Source organism: Haemaphysalis longicornis, unplaced genomic scaffold (genome assembly GCF_048455015.1).
Source record: "Haemaphysalis longicornis isolate Haplotype H1 unplaced genomic scaffold, Haemaphysalis longicornis Haplotype H1 scaffold_6, whole genome shotgun sequence".
Lineage (NCBI taxonomy): Eukaryota > Metazoa > Arthropoda > Arachnida > Ixodida > Ixodidae > Haemaphysalis > Haemaphysalis longicornis.
In genome coordinates, this window is record NW_027526407.1 from 207,196,726 (window position 1) to 207,204,051 (window position 7,326).

Genomic DNA, 7,326 nt, shown 5'->3' on the forward strand with positions numbered 1-7,326 from the left:
CTCTTACTCCGCCGGTGGGCGGCGCTGCGCGCGGTGCAAGCGCGGTGTGCGCATGTGCAGCGCCCTTTCTCCCCGCGGTCTCCTCTCCTTCGGGCGCGCTGCGCATACATGAGTGGCATGCCGCAACCTAATACCAGCAACATGCCAAACCCTCAGGGCAGCGCAACACTCTGCGATGATGGTGACGAAGAAGCCAAGGCGGATCGAAGCAGAGCTCGTGATTTCATACCCAGATGTGATTGAAACGCAATTTACGTTCACTACACGTTTCACGCAATTCGAGTAATCGGCCCAACGGAAACGCACAATGGAACCCCTTCAGCGTCGCATCACACCAGGGTTCCCGCGAGGGGAGGTGGGCGTAATTTTTTTCCACTTGGCTGTGGGCTCCGCCGGCGAGGTGTCCTTTGTGTTGTGGCCTTTGCGGTGGTGTTTTGTAACTACGTGGTCTCGCTGGTCGGTGTTGCGGCAATTTTATACTGTTTTTGTCGCGCTGTGAGTAAAGACAGCGTCCGCAATATTGGAAGTATTACGGACGGACCCACAACAACACAGCAAGTGCACCTGATAGAGGTAAGTGAAGTATTCACCGCGGCGAGAAATTTTCCCTCGTGAAGAAACTTGGTACGCCATCTCTGTCAAAAATGCTCAAGTGTGTAGGATATTCTGGCTGAAATACTACGCCTACAGTCGGGTCAGACACGTCCGACTGCATTTCTGCGTGTGTAGCAGGTTTTAGACGGCGTATGTACGCGAGCGGTGGCGCATGTCCGTTGGGGAGGGCCACCGCCGAGGGCTAACCACCGTTAAAACGTCGATCTTGAACGAACTCACCGCTGCACTGCTGAGGCGCAGTGAAAGTTTGCTTTAAGGCCCAACCACATGAAGCGTACTTTCGGCGTTTTCACACGTCGGCGTCGTCCCGCGTTAGGCGCGTCAGCGCGCGTCGCCAAGTAAGTGGTTGATCTCTCTGTTATAGGAATCGATAAAGCACGAAAATAAATGAAAGGCACCTTGACAGGAGCTGTTCGATGTTAAGGGAACCTCCTTCATGTGCGAAGGGTTCGCGAGCATCACCCCGCCAGCCGAAGTGACGCCGACACGCAAGACACACAAAAAAATCACCCGTTTATTTAAGGATAAAAAAACAAAAATGACATGCGCAGAAACAGCAGCTTGAAACAAAATCGTCATGGGAACAACGGCACAGCGCAGCCTTGCCTCAATTCACGCGCGACCCCCGTACATGAAGACGCTGGCATCGAGACGCCAACTGTCGGCGCTCATTAGCGTCATGATGCCCTACTTCGCTTCGCCTGTCCCAGAGCCTTCTATACTACTAAGAGTTCGGCCACCAATGCATTTCTGCTAGCGGACGCTCAGCACGAATAGTGGTGACGCCATGCTTATAAAACGTGACGTATCTCATAGGAACCCGCCAGCGGCCAGACCCGCGTGTGCGTCCGGCCCCGGCAACGATGCCGACAACGAGGCTTGCTACACGCCGACCAAAAGATACAGTACGTCCTATCAGCGTGGGGGATTTATCAGCGTTTTCGTAGTGCGAAAACGCTGATTGGGTCGTACTTCGGAGACGCCGAACCACCACCGAGCTTCGCCGAGTACTCCGACGACGCCGTGTTTACTTGCGATCGGTGGCTCCTGTGTTGGGGCAGCAACCGCAGCGCTTACGATACCTCGCCTGTTTACGCTCTCAAAAGGCCCAGAGAGGCGGCGCGATGGTTACAGATCATCATCGTAACGACAGGACGCCGGGAAACGTGCGGAGCTATGCGAGGTAAGTGCGCAGTTAGAAAATGATGTCACTTGCGTGTTTCTCCACTGCTTGGTGATACCTATAACATCTTAACCACGTGCGCCTGCGTCGAATTGTTATTATGCGAACTTTGCACCGCATAATTAAGGTTGAAACAAACTGAACGTTGTAAAACACGCCTTTTGCGAGTTAATAAGAAAGACGCAATTCAAATCAAGCAGGCTCGTTCGTAAGATTCCGTGGATATGAATCTTAGGGGACCGCCGCCGCGTTGTCACCGAAATTGAAAACAACAAAAAACTTTGTGGTGCACATTTGCACGCTTCTTGGCCGTTATGGAAGCATCCTGCCGAAAGTTAAAAGCGCACTAAGCGAAATACGAAATGGCACTCGGTAGTCGAGACCGTCGAGGCTCCTTTTTTTACGTGCACGCATGTATCGCTGGGCGCTCACGGAGATGTCTAGAAAGTTCTGGGGGATGTCAGTGGACCTATTGGACTTTTAAAAAGTGCGATAAGTGTGGGATAATTGCTTGCCTCAAGCCTCTCGCGAGCAAAGCTTTCCAGATCAATCGCAAAAGCCTTGTCTTCACTCCCTGTGCATAAGCAATACATAACACATTGCAGACGGCTAAAGGAAACTAAGGCATGTGTTCGAGCAGTATTCGGGCGCAAACTCAAGGAAACAAATATTACACAGTCCAAGACAGCGCAAACATCTTTACGTGGACGTAGATAAATATGCGTCTATCTTAAATATGCATTTGTAGCCAAACATGTAATTCAGCCAGTAATGAGCCGCTCTTGCAACGTTTGGTTTCACCTGTTCCTTGGCTCAGCAGCATTCATGAGGTTGGATACTCATGATTTTGGTGTCACATACAACTAAATCGAGACTTGTTGCCATACTGAGAGGCCCTTGTTGCAACCAGCAGATGCGACCACAATGTTTGTAGTTGAATTCACTAACAGTGGTGCCACCGGTTTCGTGGGATGCTCAATCCTTTTTGTTTTGTTTGTATTGTTTTTTGCTTTGTTTTATGCTCGCAGTGATATGGCCTGCAGTACAGACCTCTGGGTTGCTGCAAACGTACAGTTGCAGACTAGGTGACATAAGCTATTAATGTCCTTTTTATCTTACAGTTTGATCAACAAACCAATGCTCCACTGCAGCCTACATTCCTATGGCCTTGGTTAGCGTCAAGTACCAGTGCAAAAAGGGCACCCACAACCTTTTTTCATGGCTAGAATGTCTGTAATGGTAAGCACAAAGTTTCATTACATTTTTAAGGCGTCTGCACAAGTCCAGCAGAATTTTGAGCTGTCTACAAAGCCCATCGGCGTGACTAGCTTGGTTCATGTGTCCATTGCCAAACAGACATGGTGCAACAAGTAATTGAGCCACTTGTGAGCTGATGTGCCTTGAATGCATATGTTTCGTTACTTGTTGAAGACTTTTATTTCTACATTGTGTTTCCTTCCCTTTCCCCGTGTTCCTTTCTTTGTCTTTTGACCTCCCTTCTCTGCCTCCTTCACCTTCAGTGCCACTTCAGTTTCTGAGGCATCGCTCTCTTCTAGGCTTCGAGGCTTGCTGGAGCCATTATGACCACTTTGCTAGCTCTAAGCACATGCACAAGCTCTACCTTGATACACGGAAAGAAAGTTTTTATGTTGTTTTTATAAGCCACAGTAATGTGCAGTGTAAAGCAGCCGATAGGGCGCGGCTGTCTTAAGCAACCTTCTTGAGAGTGGGTTTTCAAAAGGTCTCAAATGGTCTTAAGCTGGTTTGTAACCGCACATTCTCTAAGCCATTGTTACTCTGCCGCAGCCTCACACGCGTGCAAGCGCCCCTGTGGTCAAGTCGCAAGTCACGGACAGCTGCTCCTCCAACATAGATGTGGTATGCACACTTTCTATGGAACCTCACTAAGCATTGTGCCAGGTCTGAGTATCCTCCTAAATGGATGGGGCAAGAAGTAAGCACAGAGATGGGGAACTTGCCTTTGCCGAGGCAGTTGTCCGGTTGTTCCATCCTGCTGAACAGTGGGGTCGCACAGTGATGGAAGCATCACACAGCATTTCTGTGACCCTTTGGTGCTAGGGCATCCTGCGCGCCTTACGACTAGAAAGGCCGGCGTAAAGAGAGAAGTAACTGCTTTTTCACCCGTATACATGCTGGCGTAAAGGTTAAAAGGAGAATCGATGTTGTTGTGAAAATAGGTTCCCGTGTTCTTGACGCCCTGTGGCAAAATGATGAAATATTAAAAAAAGGGTGGGATGATGCTGCTCACTAGCATGAAAAACTGTGTGAACTGTACCAGGTTCCTTATTTGGAATGCTAGTCATATCTTCACAGAAGTGGGGAGTGTCCTCATCTGAGGCTGTGACGCCATTCCATCCTCACTTAGAAGACTGCAAGGAGCAAGCATGATGGTTGCACTGGTGAGGATTGGTTGTGGAAAGACTGGAGTGCAGAGCGTGAATGAGTGGTGGTACATTACCTAGAAGGCTGGGTTCACACAGGCACAGATTTTGGGACAAGTACCCAAGTAATGCATTAAAATATGGCAGGCAGTAGAATGTTGCCAATGACTTAGCTCAAATGACTTAACCAAACTACCATTAGAGCTCTGTATACCTTTCTTAATTTGAAAGTAGGCTTTGTAAGTAACACAATAAAATATTGCGAAAAAACCACCTTATATATACAGTTCAACTTGCACCTTTCATGTTTCTTGTAAAGAGCTCACACTGTATGGTGGAATCACATTTTTTGGATGACTCGAAACCCACAAGAAAAATCATTTCGAAGAGAATGAAGAAAATTCCAATAAACTCTTGACATCACAAAATTTCTATTGCATTGTGCACCAGTACCAATAAGGAACCTGCCTTCATTTTTTTTCTACGTGAACTGCAACAAGGCTCCTTAGGAAGCAACACTGGTGGCAAAGATGCATTATTTTTTTACTTTTCAGGTTAACCGAAACGTTTATTTGTATTGTATTATCTGATATTGTCTTTTCTATTAAATTTTCTTAAAGCACTTGAGTTGCTGGGTTAATCTCATCAACAATTACAAGCAAACAAAAGAGGAAGCTGTGCAGTGAGGGGTGGTGGCATTGAAAGCCTGGCACCCATGTGAGAGTAATTTTTTAATAATCTCGCAAGCTTGATTTCAAATTTAGCAATGGTTGAGTAAAAAAACTTCCAAGCATTTCCCCGAGGTTGATCATGGTTAAGTGCGAATGCACGGGGTGATGCTATGAGGGGGAGTAAAGTTAAAATCCGTTGGCATTCGCCCGTGAGCGCGCGCGAGCCGACCCACGGAGGTCTGGCAGTTTATCGCTGCATATATAGGGGGGTACGCCGCGCCGAGCGCGCCGAGCCAGGTGGCTGAGAGAGGAGGCGAGCGCAAGGGGAGAGGGACAGCGGCGCACGGCAGCTGCAGCCGAGCGAGGGGGAGAGGAGAGAGTGTGACGTCACGGTGGAGAGAGAGGCGCGCGGCAGCTGCTGGGGAGAGGAGGCGCGCTGTGACGTCATACCATGACGTCACGGCGCGAGGAGCGGTGCGGGGAGCGGCGCGCACCCGCGCAGCCACGGCGAGGAGGCGGAGCGAGCGCGGTCACGTGGTGAAGTGACGTCACCGCGCCGTTGCTACCGACGCTCCTCTCCGCTCCACGCCGTTGCTAGGGAGAGGAGGACTGCGGACGCCGCCGCCGGCCCCGCCTCCGCCGCCGGCGGTGGAAGGTTTGGGGTCGCTTATAAAGTGCATTCGCACTTAAAATAATACATAGACACCACAAGTAGTGGTTGAATTGTGTTTTGAAAAGTCATATAGGTTCCCAGAATTTTCAAATTGGAAGGCCTTGTTGATTTACACAACCTCTTGTTTGTCAAATTGGGAGGGGGAGTATGAAGAAGCTTGGTTAATATGGTAGCCTCCAACTGGACTTAACAGTCAACAAGTGTATGTATATACATTCTGTGCGTGCACTTTGTGCCTACTCCTTGCAAATCTTTGTGCTTAAGAAATTCTCTCCTGCAGGGTGCAGCACTACTTTGGCCAGACCCCAAGGTACAGGAACCTGCCCCAGACCTAGAATGGTATGCTTTTACGGTGTCTTATTACACGATGTGAATAATATACCAGTACAGCTGAGAGCATGAATATTTGCTTGCTTTTTTTTTCGCGAGGCAAATCTGATGCGACATTGAACTGTTGTTTTTAATTCCTTCTTTCTGATATTATTGCGTTTTTAATACTTTAAGGACTGTCCCTTAGACCTATCAACTGATAAAATAGAATGACATGCACAAATAGTAGAGTGGAAGAGGACTTTCGGCCCATAACTGCTAGTGAACACAATCTGCATTCCAAACCCACTCCAATATCGTCTTCCTGCATAGTGCTTTGGCATCTGAAGTGTGGATGTTTCTTGTTCAATGCAGCAACACTGGCAGCTCATTAAAATTACCTGGAAGTGAATTTCTGGAGCCCTTACGTATGTGGGAATTCTGCACTTCTCCAAGTGAAATTAGTTGTTTTATTTATAGTGCAAGTAAAACCTCAGTCTATTTCTGACTCTCAGCATCAGGCACCCTCCCCACCAATTCTGAAATTATCACTGGATGTTGAGGTAGTATTTTCAGTTTGGTATGATAGCACCTTGATCTCTGAACTTGTGGGTCTTTTTTAGCTTCTGGTTGTGCAAGTTCCAGAGCTGCCATGCACCCACTTTTGCCAGAGTAAGGCGTGGTATGGCAAACAAACATAGCCAATAAATGCACATGGGACTCAGTGATTTGTTCACACCCTGTTTAACGAAAAGACCAGAGTCCAGCACCTTTCGGGTGCACCATCGAACAGAAGGTGATTATTAACACATAACCACATAACCAAAGCCAAAAGCACAAGATCATGCTTGCAGTCAGCCCATTTTGAGGGTAGCTTCTGGGCCAATATTCTGTGCGCGTATGTACCCTTGTCTGAGGGGCAGCCAACTAACTACTACTTTTCCCAATATCCTCCCACCTGTGACAGCATTTACACTATTTCAAGTTGTGCTGTGCTAAGACTCAAAAACAAAGTAGGTCAATTTGTGAAATAGTGAAATTGTCGCATCACATTGCCCTCTATGTGTAATATATTCCTTGTTGCTGAACTCCTTTCACCGTCTTTCCCAAGGAGTTCGCTAACTCAGGCCTCTGAAAGGTTGAAAGTGTGCCTGCAATAGCTTTTTCACTGCTCTCTGCTTTCCTGAGTTCGCCGTCCTTCGTAGTCATGTCTTCATTGCATTATTCGACAGCTCACTTAGACTTGTTTGCCTCGACTCTTCTGACCCGTCTTGCGCATGGTCAGGGTCCCTATTCTCCGAGAGGTGCAGCTTGTTCAACTTCTGCAGAGGCAGCGGGAAATCCCTGGGCTTAACAACCATGGAAATATGGTCCTCCATTATTTCAGTGCCTTCGCGGTTCGTCTCTTGTGAATCCTCACTGCTAGCGGCACTTATGTTTTTGTTGCGCTCCTTGGCTGCAACTACATGTTTA